This window comes from Otolemur garnettii, unplaced genomic scaffold, assembly GCF_000181295.1.
Source record: "Otolemur garnettii isolate 467f Iridium unplaced genomic scaffold, OtoGar3 scaffold00015, whole genome shotgun sequence".
NCBI classification, from domain to species: Eukaryota; Metazoa; Chordata; class Mammalia; order Primates; family Galagidae; genus Otolemur; species Otolemur garnettii.
Genome location: NW_003852410.1, coordinates 3,753,910 through 3,777,005, shown reverse-complemented (window position 1 = coordinate 3,777,005; position 23,096 = coordinate 3,753,910). Strand labels below are relative to the sequence as shown.

At 38.0% G+C, this 23,096-nt stretch overlaps 1 protein-coding gene across 3 annotated transcripts in view; it reads left to right on the top strand.

Annotated features, from left to right (window-relative positions):
• The window catches only part of GRM7 (glutamate metabotropic receptor 7), an 899,252-nt gene that overhangs the window by 555,470 nt on the left and 320,686 nt on the right, over nt 1-23,096 (top strand). The gene's annotated exons all lie outside the window — the stretch shown is intronic.

Sequence of the window (23,096 nt, the reverse complement as noted above, 5' to 3'; positions counted from 1 at the left end):
GCCATGTAGCTAAGGAGTTTCACTTGTGGTGAAGATAGCAGTTGTCTCAAAAGACTTTGGGAGGGGGATTATCCTTGAGTCAAGAACCAACAATGGATTTGGCATTCACTTGTTAGAGAAGAAGGATGGGCTGGAGAATGTGTGAACCAAGGTTGTAGGTGTAAAGAGACGGGCACAGACTAAGTCATGTTGGGAAGTATGTATGTGGAGTTTGGTCTTTATGCTAAGGTGTTACACAGGGTATATGATATGATCTATCATCCTATCATTTAAACCTCATTTAAACAGCCTTCCCTAACTCTGTACTCTAGAAGTCATCAACATTTTAAACAATGATATTGAGTTCCCACGAAACCCTAAAGTGTCTTCTGTATAACCAAGAAAGGCACATTTATGGTGGACACAGTTCCTATGTATAGTTTGTCTTTGCAACATAGCTTTTTAGATATTAATCATCTGAATGTTGTAGGTTCATCTACTTAATTAGCACCTGTTAATCAGGTAGGTTACATGGAATACATGGTACTAAGAACACCATGCATAGTGTGAGGATTTTTAACTGTAGGCAGTTTTCTTAAGGAGCTATCTGTCAAAAAAAGAGATATATGAACAGAGACATGAATAAAAATAGTGATACAACATCTCTATATAACATCAGATTGAGCATGTTCTTTGCATCATGTTGTATGATGATAAGGTATTTTCAGAAATACGGTCCCTATGATGTTGGGGAAAATTAATTTAATGTTGAATAGATTTAGATGGCACAAAGCTTTCAAGTGGAAACTGAAAAAATTAGTTTGACAACTGAATAATTTGTCTAGATGACAGGGAACATTCAAGAGTATTGGAAGTATGCAGATGATTGATGAGAATTTGCTGGGCTCTTGGTCTGGAAGGTGAATGGATTGTTTGATGGACATTAAGATTGTCCCCATCTAAGGCCAAGCCCTTGTCCTTTTATGTGCTCTAACATAGGTTGTTTTTTTCTGTAGCCATATTTTAGTGGTGCTATTGAGAATTTGGGTTTGTGAAAGGGAATTAGGGCATTATCCAAACCACTACCCAACAATAAGGGAACAGAATTTTTTGTGTCTTCCTATAATACTCCTTTCATGTAAATAATCTACGATCACATTCACTAAATTACCCATGGCTCTGAATTGTTCATGTATTCTCCCATCTCCCTTTTATTCCATCATGGTACTGGGTACCATGCTGACTGAGGTACCTGCAGTCACCATCATCATATCTCTTACTCTTCCAACTACCAGATATGAGTACACAGGGGGTCATGTGTTTGTTTCTTTCTTGTCCTTCCTTTTTTCAAAATCCAACTATTTATCTATCTTGCTTTGGTACACATAGTATTCACAAAATGGAATTTATTATAAAAATATTGACTTTTAAGAATACCTCAGCCTGAAAGTGGAGGATTGGAAGAAATGGCATTCTAAGAATGGCTAGACTAGTGGGAAGAAGAAACAGTGGAGAGATGACAAATTCCAGTGTGAGGGACCTTCAACTGCGGAGAGAAAAGGAGGGATGAGAGAGGGAGGCTCTGATAGGCCTAAGGATGTGGATGCTACATGGGAAAACTGCCTGGTAACCAGATTTTGGAACATAAAACAAATGGGCACATTAGGGAGACCAACCGGAGGTAGAGGTCAGCTGAGCAGTCTAGGGCTGTGCCTTGGCAGCATGGGGACAATGAATGATTCGATCTGAGGACTGAAGAAGACACTCCCTCATAGATCTCTTTCTTTGCCTGGGATCTGCTAAAGAATAAGGGTGTCTAATAATAATCCCCTCCTTGTGGAATGTATAGCCTCTTAAGCCATAATGAGTGACATTTGTTATGTATTAGTTGCAAGTAAACCAATACCGAATAAATCATTTGAGAAGTTTTGAATGTAAGGAATGAGATATATACTATGTGGAGAGAGAAAATTCCTGGGTTCAAGGCTTAATGGTGAGTTCTAAGATCACAAGAAAGTAATAAGTCATGAGAAGAAGAACAGTTGTTGAAAAAATATCAAATATAGATTAAGAAACACGAGACACATGGTACCTACATCATAATCATACTTGGTGTGAGGTGCGCATGTGTTTTTATAGAGGAACAATCTAAACAATTGTGTAATCTTGATTCTGATAAATTATCCATATTCATTTATAAGTCTCCCTCATTCAAGGGATGCTATCACATTGTTTATTATTATTATTATTATTTGTAGTTTTTGGCCAGGGCCCAGTTTGAACCCACTACCTCCAGTATATGGAGCCTTTGAGCCATGGGTGCCTCCCACATTGTTTAGTATTAGAAGAACATCACAACTTTCCTTCAAATCCAGTTCCTAGGATCTCCCAACTATGAGAGCGAGACTGGTCTTCCTTGAGCTTTCCCTAGTAGTGTCCTAATTTTCACTGTTACAGACCAAGCCTTATCTGTGAGCCATCCTACTCATGGGTTATCTTGGCTGCCATCCCTCAAGCAGACATACAGATGAGTTTGTGCGTGGTCTGTGCTCTCATAGGAAACATAAACTCCAATTGACAGGTATGAAAGCCACCCATGCCACTTCATAGTAGACCTATGTTTCCTTGTAGAGACAGTGCTAGCTGTAAACACAATAAAATAATATCTACTAGACAGTTCACCACAGATATATGTTTCTGAGCAAGTGCTAAAGCCACAGAATGAAGGAGAACTGTACAACTGAAGGGATGCCTCTGAAAAAAAAGATAAAGGCCACCTTGGAGTCAGGAAAATCACTATTCAGAGAAGTTAAAAACCATAGAGTTTGGAATCAACGATGGCTGGGCTAGTGTTCTAAGTAACCCTATGACACGCTTGTGAGTCACTTTTGAAATGAGAATAGTAAAACTTCATATTCAAAGTTGTGGTGAGTGTTAAATGAAATAATTCTAAGAGAGGAGCTGAAGTGATATTGGTGTGTAGTAATGGCTCCGTAATGGCAAGTGTTTTCTGCTGTTCTGGCCTGAGCGCAGTGTTCAAGAAGATTCTATTGTCAGTGTCACTCCCAAGGAAGATCAGGATGTATATATCTCAAACATAATAAAACACATAAGTATAGTCAGGAGCTCTTCACTGGGGAGCATGTATTGTGGTATCAAAAGTTTGCAAACGGGCATCAATTAATGTTACGGTGTAAGTGAACTGCAAAGCTCCAGGCTTTCTAGCACTGTAATGCAGAGTGTGTGTCCAGGGACCTCTGGGCCCTGGACTTACTCAGTGCCTCATATGCCAACGTTCATTTTCTCCTGATGAGTCAGACCCTCATGTAGTTAGAAACATCCCCAAGGTCTTAGCTCCCAATGCATTCTTTAAATTCACAAGGGGGTTCTGAGAATCTGAATGCCTCTGCCTATGGCTGGGCCATATCTTAAGACTTAGCTGTCATGTCTTACAGCTTACATGAAACATTGTCTAACTAACATTACTATTCTGCCAAGTGCTACTTCATCAGAGTTCAGAGTTATCTCCTTGCTGAAAAGAAGGAACTCACCATTTAGAAATCCATCATCCTATGAAGGGGATAATTTGGCTTTCAGAGATGTGTTTTCCTCTTGAGATGACAGAGAATAAATAAATTTTTAACTTTTTTTGTGACAACTCTTTGTATCCCATTTCCAGACCTTTCATGTGACACGATAAACATACTCAGTTTTGATTTGTGACCCTAATCAATCAGTGTGTACTTTGCTAAGATATCAAAGGCTAAATGGCACACATTGGCATATGTCCACATTTTGGGAGGTCAGAATCCTTAAGCTGTGTTTTTTTATTTTTCGTTTGTTTTGTTTTTACACTTCAATCTCAAAGTTAATTGTTGAAGTAAAATTCTTTGAGCGGGGTTAAAAAAAAAAACAAACCCACTGTGGACAAATGCTGCTGCTGAATAAACAATGTTTTTTTTAAAGTATTTCGCTCATCTGAACCCAGGCTCATAAGAATTGGTATAATTTGTTAACAAGACTATCAAGACAAGTGAATTACACCTGTAAATGAGAATATATGCGCAGAAAGAACTTGTGATGATAGTAAATAGTTTTCCCTGTCATTTTATTATTTTATTCTGAATTAAGCCTTAATTGCCACATAGATGTCGTATTGCAGCACTTAATTTACTTAGCATGATCGAGGAATCCACATCTAATGTCATAATAAAAAATATCTCACCCTTTGGTGCTCTAAAACTTTCTGAAGCCATTTGGATGAGAAGCTTCCATAGAATGTATTTTTACACCTTTGTGCCTTGTTTTCTTAAACAGAGGCTTGGCTTAGATCAATTATTAATTAATCTCTATGAGCACGCATTATAGGACGTTGTGTTAAGACGGTTATTTGTTCAATTTATTCTCTGACTCATCTCTGGCGTTTCCGTTGCTACCATCACCCTGAAAACTTCCCCTACTTACCTCTTAAAAGTCTGGTGTCTATCTTTGTATAAGGTGTAAGCATTTCAAATTAAGAATTTTTGTTTGGTAATTAGTTCACTTATTTACAAATGAACATTAAGTACAAAACCATCACAGAAGGGTTGTTTCAAAGCATAAATTTATGGATTTAGTGAGACATTTTACAGTACCTTTGTGGGGAAGGTTGCTAACAAAATTAGATAGATAAAATACCAATTACCATAGAAATCTCCAAATTGAAATGATCCGAACATCATACCTATTTTATTGAATAAAATCCCTGTGTTCATAAAAGGCAATTATTTTTCTAGACTGTAGTTTCCCATAAAATAATGGTCAAAGGTAGACTTTAGTGTAACATTAAATCACATTAAATTAAATGTTATACTAATTCTTTGGCTTTGCTTTTAATTCACTTACATATGAACGTTTATCTTCTTTTATTCTTTTGAAATGAATACAATTTTTTTTAAAAAGGTTTTTAAGCACAAAAAAGGTGAAACCTCTTTTTGAGGGCAGCATGTCACCAACCTTGCTAATTGTAACTTATGCCACTGGATAAATGTGGGAAAAAATCAGCACAACTATGAGACAGTGCTTGATTCTGAGAGTGACAATTAGTACAGACTTTCCCATAGTTGTAATAGGTACAAATCTCAAGCCACAAAATCACCAGTGCAAAAAAAAAATAGAACTTTGGGTTGTTTGCTATAACTTTGTTTTTGAAATCACCATTCCCATGTTTTGTCAAAATTGAATAAATTGAATCAGTCTTTTAAAAGTCACTTACCCTACCTGGGCCATGGGACTAAAACTTAGTTACAAGAAACTTCTCAAGTTCAGGATGTGGAAATTATTTACAGGGCACCTTTGGGTCTCTCTGCGATTTCTTTTTTTTTTTTTTTTTTTTTTGAGACAGAGCCTCAAGCTGTCCCCCTGGGTAGAGTGCCGTGGCATTACAGCTCACAGCAACCTCCAACTCCTGGGCTCAAGCGAGTCTCCTGCCTCCGCCTCCCAAGTAGCTGGCACCACAGGCGCCCGCCACAGCGCCCGGCTATTTTTTGGTTGCAGCCATCATTGTTGTTTGGCGGGTCCGGGCTGGGGATTCGAACCCGCCACCTTAGGTGTACGTGGCTGGCGCCTTAGCCGGTTGAGCTATAGGCGCCGAGCCCGATTTCTTACTACTTGCAAATCCATCTCCAGAAATGGCCTTTGTCTCGTCCTGCCCTTAGTGATGAAGATGTGAAGTTGACTACAGCATATGCATTTTTGATCCTGGCCTCAGGGCCTTTGCAGCCACCACTCTGACTGTGATGACCGCTAGGGCCCTCCTGTGATGCTGGCTGGGGGAGCTTGTACTAAGAGCTTATACTCGCACTTGTATGCATCTCTCCCTTGTCATCTTTCATTTCTCAATGTCTTGATTATAGACTGGGAAAGGAAGGGTTAACTTAGATCTAGTCATATCCTTCCAAATCCTTTATATATGGAATACACTTTTGGAACTTCAGGGCTCTAATTTTTGAAGCTCAGAGCCTACTCCTGATCACATGACATGGGCTTTTAAAAACCGAACATTCAATCCTTTATTTATGATTGTTATAACTATGTATTTCTGCTGTTCTCTGGGTTCTATTATGACCATCCTTCCCAAATGTAATGAAAAGGAGTTGAAGCTGCCAAGTTTAGGAGAAAAAATGGAGGCGGGGAAATGAAAGGTATGTTCATTGATATAACATATTATTAATAATATATGAATATGAGAATATTATCTTATGGCACCAGGCAAAGTACAATCAAAGTAGTTGAACTGCAGGTCAGGTCCTTGTCATCACTGAACAGTGCAAACATAACAGTCAATTCACAAACCTCATCTTTCCAGATCTTAATCAGATGCCCAAGGTGAGGCTGGCTATGTTCAGCCTCAGATAATAGATTTTGGCTGGGTATGGTGGCTCACACCTATAATCCTAGCACTCTGGGAGGCTGAAGTATGTGGATAGTTTGAGCTCAGGAGTTTGAGACCAGCCTGAGCAAGAGCAAGACCTCATCTCTTCTAAAGATAGAAAAACTATCCAGGCATGGTGACAAATGCCTATAGTCCCAGCTACTGAGGAGGCTGAGACTGGGGCATCACTTGAGCCCAAGAGTTTGAGGTTTCTGTGAGCTATGACACCATGACACTATACCCAGGGTGACAAAGTGAGACTCTGTCTGAAAAAAACAGAAAGGATTTTTATGGATGGACTCTGACCTTGATACCTTAACTATATAAATCCTTGTTTCTTATCACTGACCCTACACAGCATGTAAGGGGTCTTGCCACACCCCATTTTAACTCAGGACATATTCCCTAAAATTCCTCTCACCACTTAGCACATCATGCCATCTAAACAAACTGTGCTTAATTCTGCCCAGAATGAAGCCGGGCAGTGGAATACCAACTTAAAAGCACAGAAGGATCGAGACAAAACTATTTCTGTAAATGCTACAAGCCATAGTTATTTGAGCTGTGTGTCATTTCTTTCTCACAAACTAACAGGCAGTGTCTTTAAAATTGGGAGTTATGGCCTTTCCATATTCAGAAAGTCTGTCAGGCTTGGCTGCTAAGGAGGAGGAATTCCCTGAACTCAAGGAATTAATGCATATGGCTCTTCTCAGCAACAGTCCTTGTAAACAAGTATCTCTTAGAAGTAATATAAGTGTTATAAATTGGATGCTCAGAGTCATTTTCGCAGGTGTTAAGGAAGGGCTGTGGGATGACTTAACAGGTATTATCATAGAATAGAGCCTGCCTTAGAATTTTCCAGTAATAGAGGCACCCTCCCCCCCCAACACCCTATAAAGAGAAATATGGATACTAAAAGCATTTTAGGTTTTTATGGGGCGTGCACTGTCATGTTTATTTTCCTACAGAATAAAATGTGCTCACAAGGTAAGTATCAGCCACATATATAAACCTAGATAAAACCCTTCTAGAACTGTGCTAACTTTGTCTCCCTTGTTTTAACTACAGGAGATTGAGGTAGGTGGGCAAACACATGTGGAGGCTGCTAATTTCCTCATCCTCATCCTCAGATGGTACTTACAGTTGCCATCCTGGGCACAGAGAGCTCAGTGCTGGGTTCAAACAGTCTCTGTTGTGTAGAAAGACAAGATTCAAGCTGCCCAATCATTGAAATTTCACTAGTTTACTCATGGGAGGAAACTTGAACTACCCTGCCTGGGTTTGAATCCCAGCTCCTTCTACTACGGTGTCACCCCAGGGAAATTACTTAGGCATTTTCCCCCTTTCCTCAACTCCTCCTCTGTAAACTGGGGGTAACAACAGTCCCCCCTATGTGGATTGTTCACAAGGATGACAAGGCACTGTGCCTCGGGCAGGACAGTAAATGCTCAGGGGGTGTAGGTGCCAGCCTTGTGGTTGACGATGGTGATGATGGATCCTACTTTGGTCTCTGTTTAGAAAAATAAAAAAACACAAGATTCTTCCACGACTCACGTTGCCTATCCGTCCTTTGTATTCAGACCCAGCCTTATTCTTCCTTACCCTTAAACAACATTTGCCTATGTGGACCGAGCCACACAGCAAAACATTTGTATATGTTTGCATCATTTTTTTTAATCCCCGTCTCAGCTTTGTGGCCTTGACAGAGCAGGTAGTGCCCTTAAAAAAAAAATTAATACAAAAAAGAACAACCTTGGAGAAATGTGACTTATCTGAGGGTATAGCTGCCAATGGGAAAAAATATAATAATCTTAATGACTTAATTGCCTGCGTTTATTTTCTCATGCTGTCAGTCATTTCGTTACTCATTGAACATGTGCTGACCTGCCAGTGGGCCAGTGTCCGTGCTGGGCAGGAGGAAACAGGCAAGGTCTCTGCTTTCATGCAGCTTCTGTTCCAGCACAAGAGGCAGAAAGAAAACCAAAAGCAGATCCATAAAATAATTATGAGTTGTGATTAGTGCTGTGAAGGAAACAAATAAGAGACTGAACCAGAGAACAATAGGGAAAGATTGTTCCAGGGATATATAGTCAGCGGAAATGATCACAACAGTCCTGTCTGTCTGTGAGAGGATGTTATTTCTATTACACTGATGAAATCCTGGTTCAGATAGGTCAGCCACATGGTAAACACAGCTTATTTTTGTCTGTGATCTTTCTCCTCTATTTGCCTTCCAAGACCCTTAGGGAACTGAATGAATGCAAATAGATATTTCCTCATTTGGGGTAACTCCATGATTTTGTTTAGGTAGCAATTTCCTTATTTCATGGCATGTAGATATACAAGGGCTCTTAGAAGAATACATTTGATAATGATCCTGAATTGATCCCTTTTGGTTCTCACTAATAAATAGCTGTCGTGGAGAAGTAAGTTCATCTCATTTTCTTCCTCCTTTCCTGAACTCAAAATAAGGGCAGTATTTTCCAGTTTATGTTCAAACTTTGTTAAATGGATGAAGAGCTGGTAGCTGGTACAAGGAAAAAAAGATACAGATCTCAGGCTCCTTGTCCCAAAGGCCAAATAGTTATACAACAGGGAATTGTAGCCCAGAATATAAAATTCTCTCCAAATATATCTCATTCCCTTGGGACTCTCTGTCTTTTTAGGGTGGGGACAAACACAGGCAGGCAGCTTTGTTGAAGCAGATGGCGGAGATTGAAATAGTGAGAAACCAAGGTGGCACAAAATCGTACCTTTAGGGAAACTCACACCCGTATTGGAGTAGCAGTCATAAATTGAGCTACCAGAAAGCATGGGAGGGCTGACAGTCAGACACAAAGCCAAACTCTCCTGCCCCAGAGTCATTTTTCATTTCAGCAATAATGCAGCAGGGTTGTTCTTCATAGCAAGTATTGCCTTTGTACTACTATCCCTGAATTCACTCAACAAGAGAAACAAGGTTTCTTAACTATTTCACCATTTAAAAATGTGTTGTTTTTATTTGGCTATATATATGTAATTGTAAAGAAACAATTTTATGTATTGTGTTTCTTTTATATTCATGTAATATTTTGAAATTAAATTTGTTTCATATCCAAAAAAAAAAAAAATAAAATAAATTGAGCTACCAAAGCAGTCTGATGCTCTAGCAGAAGTGGGCAATTTGCTATAGAAGGAAAATGTCGAGTTACAAGATGGTATTGCTTTTTTCACTTGAGAAAAAAAATGCAACTGTCATGTGCAAGTCTGTAACAAATGGCTACATTTTGAAAATAAATTTTTTAAAAAATACAAAAAAAAAAAAAAATGGGCAGCTCCTGTGGCTCAAAAGAGTGGTGCCGGCCCCATATGCTGGATGGAGGTGGTGGGTTCAAACCCAGCCCCAGCCAAAAAAAATTAAAAAAACAATAAAAAGGAAATGATCCAGGAGCCAAACTAGAACAAGTAGTTATTGGACTTCTAACAGCCTAGCTGTTAACGTGACTACATAAATCACGCCTCCTGCAGAGGTTGTATATCAATAGGTTCTCTCTTTTCTTGGACATGTTTTCAAGTTGCAGAAGTATTAGTGATTTTAAGAAGCACTCAACATCTAAATTGGTGGTAATTTTAGCATGCAAAATGAATCCTGTCTCCCCCCCACATTTCAATGATCATCTATCATTCATAGAAGGAAATTAAAAACTCTTAGCATGGTCTCTACAGACCTATCTTATATGCCAGTGTTGCTGATCTCGTGGGTCTGTGAAGGCATCCGATTCTTCCTGCCACAGGGCCTTTGCACATGCTACTCCCTCTGCCTGGACTTCCTTTTCCAAATATAACTTTCGACTGGTTAACACTCACTCACCCATAACATCTCACACTGTCTTTTTAAGGAACTCCCCGTCATATGTTAGAGCAGGTTCATTATGATCTATTCTCCTGCCTTCTTTTCTTTCTGAAAGGTACTTGACTTGGTTTGTGATGCTCTGCTCATCACTGGGAGAATGCTATGAATGTCCATCTCCTGTACTTGGCTTCACGCTCTATGAAACCAGCCACTCCCTTCCCTGTTTATGCCCATCTTCGCATTACCAGCCTAGCCCAATAGTAGGCTTAGAATTAGAATTTAACAAGTAGTTGAAAAGGAATTAATTTTACTTTCCATGCTTAAAAAAAAAACAAAAAAAAATGTGCTTTGCATAAAATAATTCAGTGCAACTGATCAAATCAGAGGAGGGTATGTACCTATGCTTTCCTGAAGGTACCTAACTTGCTGCACCTTCAAAGTGCTGAAGAATTGTCTCTCTTTTGGATAAGGATCCTGGGAAAATGGATTGAATCAAGGATCTTGTATGACTTATTGAGCTGCCCAAGCTAAATGTTTTATAAGCCCATTATGTTTTCTGAAAGATAGAAAATAAAAATGGTAACATCTGCATACATTTTAGGTGACAAGTATTCCATTTTAAGGAAGAATGTGAAAAAGGTAATATACTAGACATTTATTCCTTTAAAATGTCATAGGAATAGAGGACTGAGGAATGTGCTAATCTCTCGGGTTTTTGTTGTTGTTGTTTATTTATTTTTTGTTTTTTTCTGGGGGGGTGGGTCATATGAGAGTACATACAATTAGGTTACATTATTTGTGTTTGTAAAGCAAAGTTCTGAATTGTAGTTGTGTCCTTCACCTAGAAAGTGTGTGATATACCCCCACATTCTACCAAATAGGTGGGAACGTACTGAGTCCCCTTCTACCATCCTGCCTTCTTGAATTTAATTGTTTTTCTCTCCTGTGGGCCTATAGTTGTTGATCTACTGGTTTCAGATTAGGACTGAGCACATGGGACTCTAGCTTTTCTGTTCTTATGATATTTAACTTAGGAGAATGTTCTTCAAACCCATCCAAATCAATACAAAAATGCAATATCTTCCTCTTTTTATGGCTGAGTAGTATTTTCTGGTATACATATACCAAAATCTATTGATCCATTAGAGAATTGATGGACACATCTTTGCAATTGTGAATTGAGCTGCTATAAACATTCAAGTGTAAATGTCCTTCTGGTAAAATGATTTTTTTTCTTCTTCTGTGTAAATATCTAGTAATGTGATTATGGGGTTAAATGGGAGGTCTACTTTTAGTTCTTTGAGGATTCTCCATACTTCTTTCCAAAAAGGCTATACTACTTACAGTCCCAGCAACAGTGCATAAGTGTACCCTTCTCTCTGTGCCCTACCAGTATCTGTAGCTTTGAGATCTTGAGATGTGGACTATTCTCACTGGTGTTAGGTGATATCATAAGGTGGTTTTGATTTATACTTTTCTGATGATTAAAGATGAGAAGCCTTTTCTTATTTGTTTGTCGGCCATTCGTCTCTCTTTTAGGGAAAAAGTTCTGTTTATGTCTCTTGGCCACTCATTAATGGGGTTATTTGATCTTTTCTTGTTGATTTGCTTGAGTTCTTTGTATACTCTTGTCTCTAGCCCTTTGTCAGATTTATAACATGTGAATATCTTCTGCCATTCTGAAAGTTTTCTATTTGCTTTGTTGATTGTGTCCTTAGCTGTGCAGAAACTTTTTTACTTGATCAGTCCCATTTATTTATTTTTGTTGTTGCTAAATTGCGAGTGGGATCTTCCTTGTGAATTCTTTCCCAACCCCTATATCATTAAGAGTTTTACCCCCACTTTCATCAAGGGTTTTTATTGCTTCATGTCTTAGATTTAAATATTTTGTCCCGTGTGAGTTAATTTTTGTTAATAGTAAGAGGTATGGGTACAGTTTCAGTCTTTTACATGTAGCTACCCAATTCTTTCAACACCATTTATTAAATAGGGATTCTTTTTTACAGTGTATATTATTGTTTGGTTTTCTGAAGATCAGATGGCAACATGAGGCTGGTTTTTTCTCTAGCTTCTTAATTCTGTTCCATAGATCAATATTTTGACACCAAAAGTACCATGCTGTTTTGATCACTACAGATTTGTAGTATAACCTGATATTTGGTAATGTGATGCCTCCTGATTTGTTTTTATTTCATAGAATTATGCTGGCTATACAGCTTTTTTTCTGGTTCCATATGAATCGAAGGACTATTCTTTTAAGTTGTTCAAAAAATGATGGTAGTGTTTAAATGGGAGTTTATTCAGTGTGTAGACTGCTTTGGGTAATATCAATATTTAACAATTTGAGTCTTCCCAGCTATCAGCCTTGTTATGTTTGTCCATTTGTTTATGTCCTCTGCTATTTCTTTTCTCAGTGTTTCACTGTTCTGTCTGTAGAGATTCTTCACCTAATTTGTTAACTACATCCCAAAGTATTTCATTTTCTCTGAAGCTACTAAGAAGGGTATTGTGTCTTTGATTTGATTCTCGGCTTCACTGTTATTGGTGTGTATGAAGGCTACTGATTTGTAGACCTTGATTTTATATCCTGATAATTACTGTATTTCTGGATCACTTCCAGGTATCTCATGGTTAAGTCCCTGGGGTTCTAAATATAAGATCATATCATCACCAAAAAGTGCAAGTTAGACTTCTCTGTCTTCATTTGGATACTACCTGATATCTCTCTTGCCTGATTGCCTTGGCTGGAACTTCCAGTACTATTTGAATAGTAGTGGTGATAGTGGACTTCCTTATCTGGTTCTAGCTCTAAGTAGAAATTCTTTCAGTTTTACTTCATTCAGTATGATATTGGCCATGGGTTTATTAAGATGGCTTCTATCAGTTTAAGAAATGTCCCATCTATGTCTATTTTCCTAAGTTTTCTTATAAGAAAAAGATGCTGAATTTTGTCAAATATTTCTCTGCATCTACTGAGAGGATCATTTTGTCTTTGTTGTTGCTTCTGTTTATGTAGCAAATAACATTTATGGATTTGTGTCTGTTGAACCAGCCATGCATCACTGGGATGAAGCCCACTTGATTGTGATGTGTAATTTTGTAATATATAGCTGCATTCTATTTGTTAGGATTTTACTATTTTTACATCAATATTCATTAATGATATTGGTTTGTAGTTTTCTTTTTCTGTTGGGTCCTTTTGTGATTTGGGTATCAGGGTAATATTTGCTTCATAGAAGGAAAATTGTGAGGGTTCATTCATTCTCAATGTTTTGGAACAGGTTTTGCAATTTAGGTATGAGCTCTTCCCCCCCCCCCCCCGTATGCTGATGCCATGGCACTCTACCCAGGCAATGGAGTGAGACTTTATCTCACACACAAAAAGGAGATTCCATTATTAAATTTTGGTAAATGTTGCAAAGTAATACATTCCTTTTGGAAAGACATCTGGAGAACACTTAGAGAACTAAAAATAGACCTGGCATTTGATCCTATAATTCCTCTATGAGGTATATATCCAGAAGACCAAAAATCACACTACAATAAAAATATTTGCATCAGAATGTTCATTGCAGCCCAATTCATAATTGCTATGTCATGGAAGAAGCCCCAGTTCCTATTGACCCATAAATGGATCAATAAACTGTGGTATATGTATACCGTGGAATACTATGCAGCCATGAATAAAGATGTAGACTTTACCTCCTTCATGTTTATATGGATGGAGCTCTTTTTTGAAGGTTTGGTAGAATTCTAGTATAAAACCATTAGGTCCAGGACTTTTTTTGTTGGAAGCATTATTATTGTTGTTTCAATTTCAGTGTTTGATACTGGTCTGTTCTGGAGTTGTATTTCTTTCTAGTTAAGTCTAGGGATATAGTGTAATTCCTGGTATTGGCCTATTTCCTTCATGTTTTCACATTTTTGGAAATAGTGTTTTTTATAGTACCCAGTGATGATCTTTTACATCTCTGTGATATCTGTTGTTATTCTCCCCCTCCCTTTTTTTGGTTTTTGATTGAGATTATTAGAGAATGCATTTTTCTGTTTCTATTTAATCTGGCCAAAGGTTTATCAATTTTACTTATTTTTCAAAGAACCAACATTTTGTTTCTTTAATCTTCTGAATGTTTTATTGTTGTTGTTCTCAATTTTGTTTAATTCTGATGAATTATTTTGGTTATTTATTTTCTTCTGCTAGGTTTGGGATTATTTGGTTATTTATTTTGGTAATTTATTTTCTTCTGCTAGGTTTGAGATTGAATTGATCTTCCTTTTCCAGGTCCTTGAGATGATTCATTAAACTGTCAATTTTCTCTTTTCTTTCTTTTTTGTTTAGATGTGGTCATTCAATGTAATAAATTTCTGTCCTAGGACTGCTTTTAGAATATCCTACAGATTTGGTAGCTTGTGGATTCATTGTTGTTATATTCAAAGAATCTAGTGATTTCCTTCTTTATTTCCTTTTTAAACCCAGCTGTCATTCAGCAAAAGGTTGTTCAATTTCCATGACTTCTGTGGGGATGAAGATTTCTGTTGGAGTTGAGTTCTCCTTTTATTCAATTGTGGTCTGAAAAGATACTAGGTAAAGTTTCCATTCTTTGAGTGTTTTTTATGTTTGACGTATGTCTAAAGTTATATTCAATTTTGCAGAATAATTCATGAGCTGACAAGAAGAACATATACTCAGTATTACTGGGGTAGAATTTTCTGTATATGTCTATTAAGCTGATTTATCTAGAGTCATGTTTAAGTCCATTGTTTCTTTGTTTATTTTCTGCTTGGAAGATCTGTTGAGTTCAGTGATGTATTGAAATCACTAGCTCTTACAGTGTTGTGATATATCATATTGTTCACACAAGTTATTATTTTTTTTAACAAATCATTGCATTTAAGTTGGATACATATTTAGGATTGAAATGTCTTCTTTTATTTTCTTCCTTCCTTTTTTTTTTTTTTTTTTTTTGACAGAATCTCACTCTGTCACCTGGGGTAGGGTTTCATGGCATCATAGCTCATAGCACCTTAAAATCTAGGGCTCAAGGGATCCTCTTCCCTCATCCTCCCAAGTAGCTGGGACTATAGGCACTTGCCACAATGCCCAGCTGAAATGTCTTCAGGTTGTATGGTTCTCTTTACCAAAATATAATGTTCATCTTTGTCCTTTTATAATATTGATGGTTTAACCCTTTTCAATCCAATGTTGGACCTCATCTGACATAATGATTTCTATGTTCTGCTGTGATGTTGAAAGATATCTAGAGCTTGTGGATGATATAAAATTAAAATGGATATAACAGAATAGTTAAGGCTTATAGGAAGAATTTTCCAAGTGATCTGAAAAAGAAGAAACTTTAGGAATATGAATTATGTGTCTGTCGGTGTGTTATGAGAATGATGTGCCTCTCTTTAAAAAGGAGGTTAGTGACAATGCTGAGTATGTTCTTTGGCCCTTAATCACAGTTAATCACTGGTTATAAGAAGAAATAGTCTGTTCAGTTGAAAAGCTGACAGTTACTTTAGAATACACAAAGTTTATGATAAGAGTGGCCAGAGCTGATAAGTGCTATGGATGTTATGGATTTACAAGGTGGTCTTACATATAGTAGAAAAAACATTGTTCTTTTGGCTGATGGAAGTTACAGTTGTGTATAGCTACCTACATCTTTACTCATTAGATAACAAGAGAGTAGAGAAAAAGTTCAGACACACCTTTCTTACAGGAGAAATCTCATCACTCTGCTTATGAGCAATGTGAGAAACAGAAATTTAAGAAAGAGAGAACAATCATCATCTTCTAACATTGATAAAAGGCTTAATGGGAAGATGCATTTTATAATCCAAAAATTTAAAAAATCAACAAAGGATTGCATGGTTTTCAGCAGAAGAAATGAGAAAGGTAGAAGGAGAAAAACCATTTTCTACTGTGAGACAAGCAAGAGGAAGCCTTAACTTCTTCCTGGAGATTGCTTCGAGAAGTATCACACTCAAAAAATCTATAAACAAAAACACTTTAATTATTTTACGTAAACTAAAATAGATACTAAAATCACAGATAATTTCATATCTATCATTTTCTCTTTTAAAAGAGATATTTACATTAATCTACCAACCTCTTCACTGCCCGAAATAAAAGAAAAATTGGGTTGGAAAAGGATAAAGCCAATTACAACTCATGCTTTCTTCTGACTTCCATTTGTAGAATTGATATGTAGAGTGGATTTCTGTTCTGTTGTGTGGACATCCATGGCCTTGATTTATCACTCACTTGGGTTATTGTGAAAGGTAGGCTTTGTCCTTTAGTTTGTGGACATCTTCACTTTGCTGCTGGTCCATTGTGTTGGTCTGCATAAAGTACTGGTCAGAGAACTTCCTGCAGAACTGTATTGCAGTAGCAAATTTCCTCAATGTAAATGAGGAAATTTGTAAATTTGTAAAATCATTTCCTTGTCAGTAAATGATTTAATTTCTCGATGGAATGTGAAACTTAGTTTAGCATGGTACAGAATCTCAGGCAGAAAGTTATTTTGTTTGAGAAGATTGGAACTAGGTCATCACTCTCTTTTGGCTCATATGGTTTCCACTAAAAAAATTCACTGTCATGCTAATGTTTTTCCCTTATAGGTAATCTGTTGCTTGCACCTGGCTACTTGCAGAATTTTCTCATTCATTTTGACTTTAGCTAAGCTAATTACAATGTGTCCAGGACAGTGGTTCTAAACCTTTCTAATGCCACAACCCTTTAATACATTAATACATTTATTCATGTTGCAATGACCACCAACCATAAAATTATTTTTGTCACCACAGTTTGAGAACCACTAGTCTAGGAGATGCTTTGATTGAATTGTCATCTGGAATTCTATAGCTATCTAGTATCTGTAAGTCTGGGACTCTAGCAATGCTTGGGAAATTCTTCACTATGATGTCTTCAAGTAGAGCATCTATGCTTCTGGGACTCTCCTCTTCAGGCATAACTGTGATTTGTATATTTGTATGTTTTGTGTGGTCCCATAATTCTCTAAGAGTTTGCTGTGCTCAGCTTTTGCTCTCTTCTTTTTTGCCTCTTTAAATGATTGTGTTAGCTCAAAACTATTGTCTTCGAGTTCTGAAACAGGCAGAGGTGTGCTCTGCCCAAGGACCAAACCCACATTGTGATCTACAATAAGAGTCTTTACCATGACATGAAACTCCCTGGATGCCTCTCTGAATTCTTTAAGCTCTGTTATATCCTTCCTAATTATGTGCAGATACTTCGTGACTATGTCTTTTTTTTTCAGCTCAAATTTTTTTTTTTTACTTCTTATAGCATAACTGTGTACATTAATGCAATCATGGAGTACAGTGTGCTGTTTTCATATACATTTTGAAATACTCATCAAACTGGTTGACTTTGTCTTTAATTGTGTTGATTTCTCGAGACAATTTTGGTACTTCATTTTCCACCTTCTCTATAATTCCATTAATCTTATTTGCCATCCATATTCTGAATTCCATTTATGTCACTTCGACAATTTCTTTATGGATGGCATTTTCAACTATAGCTTCTGTGGGGAAGTTGAGCAGGTCTGAATTTAATGTTGCCAAGGTTCTTTTGCTGATTCCTCCCCATGTGTGTTCTCTATTTATTTTTTTAAATTCCAAGCTAAAACATTAAGGTGCCCACAATGGTCATTGACAGAGTTTCCAGTTTGGCTCAATTAGATGGCTCAAAGGAGGCAGGTGGGGCATGGAGGATGGAGTCTAGGCTAACAAAGTAACACACTGATCTGATGACTATCATCCTATTTGGCAGGCTCTAGTCATTTAGGGAATCCCATCAGTCAGGATGATGTTGGCACTGGCTGCCCTGAAACACAGAGCTTTCCACGTCCCTTCTAGGACTTAACAAAGAGAAGTGGTAACTCCTTGTTCCACTAGCTGTTCAGTAGGTTTTAGGGTTATTTGCCTGCCAGACCTGGTGTGTTGATATTAGTTTCAGAGGCCCTGGGGGCTGATTTCTTCATACCTCTTCCAGGATCTGCTGAAGTGGAGAGGCAGCTTACCATCCTGACATGTGTTGGACAAGGTTTCAGGGCCATCTGGGAGCTAATTCAGGGGACTGATGTCAGTTTCAGAGGATGGAAGATTAACAGCTTCCCATACTCCTTCCAGAACCTGCCAAGTGATTCCGTCACTTGCTGTTTTGCTGACCTTCTTAGCATGGCTTTAGGGCCTCTTGTGTACTACATCTAGCAGGCTAATATTAGTTCTAAAGTTCCCAGGGAGGTGGAGCTTTCTGTTCATTTAAATGAGCTACTGCTTTCTCCTGTGGCCTTTCCTGCTCACTGCCTGCCAAGGCTGCCTTTTAGGGCTTCACAGAGCAGGGTCTCCTGAGCCCCGACTGAATTCCTCTTAACTGAGAAGAGTGGGGTTGAGGGTAGGGCTTCCAGATGAAGCCACTAGGCTGCAGCAGTGTTCAGATAGTGAGTGGCCTGTCCCAGAGGGTGGAGTCAGGAGCAGCCAGGGATGAGGCATGCTCTGCCCAAGCACTAATCCTAATGTTTAATAGAGAAAAAGAAGAAGAAAGAGAAGGAAAGAAAAGAGTTGAAAACATTTTTTTTTTCTTTACTGTATTAAGTTACTTCTGGTTAAAAGGAAAGAAAGAAAGAAGAAAAGGAAAAAGTCATAGAAAGGAATTTGGCTATCAATATTGAAATGCTCTTTGTTGCCCTGGGAGGAGAAATAGAAGAGGGAAAGAACAACAATAATAAAAACAATTTGACTGTAATTTTTAAAATCTTCTTTGTTGCCACCAGAGAAAAATGAAAAGAAGTAAAAAACCTACCTGTTCCTCACATGGACCTACCTACCCAGGCTCCATGAAGGAAGTAGCACTTGGCACCAGAAGGCTGTGGCTTAGAACAGGCACTGGTCTCCCCGCAAGGCTGGTGTTGTACACCCTAGAGTTGGGTAGGGAGGGCCCTGGTTGCTCTTCTCCTCCACTCTCCAGGTCTGCTGGGGCACCACACCTCCTTGGCAGGAGGCTTCATGAGATGGCACTGGGCTACCCGCAGTCCAGACAGTATAGTGATTTCCATGTGGAGTCTCTACCTCCTGTGCCTCTTGCTTCCCCTTCACCCTATCTCCCTAGTGAATTCTCCTTCCTATTTCTCATCTTCACTCCTGGGTTCCCACAGCGTTCCTCCATGTTCTCACTGCACTGTCCTTGAACAGGGCAATCTGAATGGTGGCACCTGCATGGGTTTCTCCTCTCTATTGTTGGGAGAGGCTGCAAGGAAGCTGCCAGTATACTGGCATCTTAGCCTTCCCCAGCCTGTCACTTTCGCTCACGTCCCTCCCCATACTGATTATCATTATTCACATAGTGAAGAATTGTTGTATTTTAAATGTTATGAAAAAGAAATGATGTCCAGGGTTAATAAAAACAATAGTAAAAAATAATAAAAGAGCCAATGCTTATAAGATGCTTTCTTAAATGGCAATATCTCTTTCTGCAAACATGTAGATGAATACACATCTAAACAAACTAAAATTTGTATTTTTGCACATTTGTACTTAAGATTTTAGTTTTGAGCATACTTTAGAAAATAATCTCAATAAGCAGCAATCACTGAACACTTGCAATGTGGTAGTCACTAACTTAAGCACTTTGCAGAGATGACAACGAACCTTGACATGGGTATTCCATTTTTATCCACAGTTTGTAGTTGAGGAAGAGGAAACCCATTCTAACTCTTTTGTTCCTCCCAGCCAACCTTCTGAGACAGGGTTACTTTTAGTGTTTTGTAAATGGGGAAAGAGAAGTACAGAAAGGCTGTGAGACTGGCCCAGGGTCCTGTGGCACAGAATGGCAGCTGGGTTCAGGGAGGGTAGTGATGCCACATGCTAATATTCACTTGGTTAGAAAGTGGAGCCCAGAATTCAAACCAAGGATTGGGGGGCTCCAAAGCCGTATATTGTTGTCTGTTTCCTCTGCTTCAAGCTGTCTTTGAGTTGAGACACATCATAGTGAAAATTGTGTAGTGCTATGTCCAAGACATTGTAGTCCCACAGCAGCCATGACAGCACCTAAGAAAAGAAATGGAATGCAATGCATGACCACAGGCTTCTGGGTTTGGGGACATCTGCCTTATACTCAGGTTTCTGTAAAGAGCTCTCTGCTATAACCTTCTCCTCTATTGAGTAAGTTCATCAAGGAGTGTGTGTCTAGCCATTTAATGATCAAGTTCCTCTTCACCCAAGAGTAGAGAAAGAATGTGTTGAAAGGAAAGAAAACTGTCCTTGAAAAAAAGCTTTCACTTCTCTGATGGAGAATGATAGCCTGTGTCTTAAACCCCAGGAGTGCTGTGCAATGGCTTGGCTTTCCTTACCCTGGGACCATTATTTGATCGTTCACATGTTTTTAGCTTTCTTCTAACTTTAACACCATAGGGTGTGTCCTTTCATTAAAATGCAGAATTACACCTTGTTCCTCTGTACTATTTACTACCATTCGTGGACATCACTGTCCATGAATTCTCATGACATCACTGGGATTTGTTATCCTGGTCTTTTCATTCATGGGAAGATGCCTGCACTTCAGTTTGTGGTCTTATGGGAAGCTTGCAATGCTAGCATGGGCAGAACCCAAAATTCTGATAATCCTATTGTAATAGGATAGTAATAATGAAAAATCTTGGTAGCTTTTGGCTAATTTTTTATTTGTAAATCATAAATATCAAATCGATATTTTTCTAGGTTAAGTGTAATATATACTAGACTTATCATTTCATCTATGATAATTTATTGAATTTTTCCTGACATTGTGCCTAAATTTTTCAGGTATATACAAAATACATTAAGGATTTATTTTCCTTCTTGCTTTTCCTGGTTTTTTTTTTTTTTATTGATTTCTTGGGATAAATCTCTAGAAGGCAATAATTGGAGAAGTAAAAAATAAGTACTTTGAAGCCAGTGGCCTTGAATCAATTTTAATTCCTGCCTCCTATCAGCTATGAAGGCTAACAGAAGTGACTTTGCATCTCTGTACCTATTTCCTAAATTTTAAAATATCAGTGATAATAATTACCTGATAGAATTTTGCTTTGCTTTGTGTTATAGCAGACACATACCTGTGCCAATTTAGTACCTGACAAGCATCACTGGGGTATAGTCACTGACCCCAGAATAAGTAGTACGATAATTTTGTGAACAACCTTTATATTTTACACATCATTGTGCAAGTAAATAACAACAGTTTAATCACATTCTTTGCATGCTCTTTTCATTATATTTTCTTCTTTTCATGTGTGGCTGGGACCGATGTATTTCTGTGCTCACTGCATGGCTTCAAATTTTTCTGGCGTCTCCGTCAGAGCCAAAGCAACCTTTTATGGTCAGCTTTTCACTACTTGTCTCATAACTCTTCCTTTCGCTTCAGGATGAACTGTCCTCTTGTCACTGTGCCTTGGGATTGCACTTGTGTCCACAAAGATTCATTGCCATTGTATATTTTTGTGATGACCATGCAAATTTTAGTCATGCCTTCTTATGTTTTCTTCACAGAGCTGTGGTGCCAAATCTTTCTTTTTTTTTTTTTTTTTTTTTTTTTCCAAATCTTTCAAAAATTATTTTCTTACTGATTCTTTCTTCCATAACAGCAACCAGTGGCTGTTTGTTTCCCCCAAATTCACATACGAATTGCATGCCGCGATATCAGTAATGTTGACGGAAATTGCCAGGGGCCAACACCAAGGAACATATTCTGACGCACTTATCAAGCGTGTCAACCCTGCTTTGCTAGCACTCTAAAAGTGGATTATAGTCGTCTTGTTTTCTGTCACCTTCGTATCTTTATGTTGTGTGGAAAGTACTGTAATTACCTTTTCTGTCTTTGGGAAATAACTTACGACTGTCACATAAGGAGAAAAGTCAAATCTCTACCAGATGGAGAGTTTTTCATCCATGCTGGCCTGAGCTCTAGAGGTAAATCCTTTTTATCACTATGAACACTTTCGATGGTGGTTATATTCTTTTGAAGCACATCTAAAGCCAGGGTGATGGGGGTAAACTTTCCATACATGGCAAGCTTTCTTCTGGACCAGTCACAATGGCAGTTCTGAACCAGCCTTTTTATAATCTTGGAGCCACTGTAATTTTTTAGAAGGTTCTGATTTATCTGCATGTGGTTTCATCATAAAAACAGTAGCTGGTAGAAAAATCACAGAAAGATTCACTGTAATTCCATTCTTCCCAGGTTTAATTGGTATATAAAGTCTGAATGGACAACATCTAATCTATGGAAAGATATTAGTTCCTCATCGACAGTGACAGATCTGTGTGCATTATAGTAAAGTGAGAGCTCACTTATAACCATATTCGCAAGCTCTCAAACTGGAGAAGTCTTGTGTTATCTGTGAGATTCATGTATTGCAGCTTCATCAAAACATAGACATTTTAGTAGGAGTCACATCCTGTGCTCTGAAAACATAGGACAGTAATCTGGAAAATTCTCTTCACTCAGAAGACCTTGGACATTGTCTTTATTTAGACAGTGTTTAGAAGAATTGGTCAATCACTGACTTATTTAGTCAGTCACATTTTAGAAGAATTCCAATTAGACCTAATATTTTTTCTTTTACAAAATTGCCAGAATTTTGAATGAATAAATACTTACTTTGATTAGATCTAGTTTCTGATTTGGAAACTTGATAATTACATCCACAGTTTCACTATCAGCGAATAATTGGAAAGAATCCAATGAAGTTTTGGGTTCTAGTCCCATTCCTACTCCGGGTTGAGTCCTCACAGTATTAGCTGATTGTCAGTCCCTGATTCTTTAAGGGCTGCCGGTTCCTTATCATTCCTGACGGTGCTGTCAGTGTGAACCTT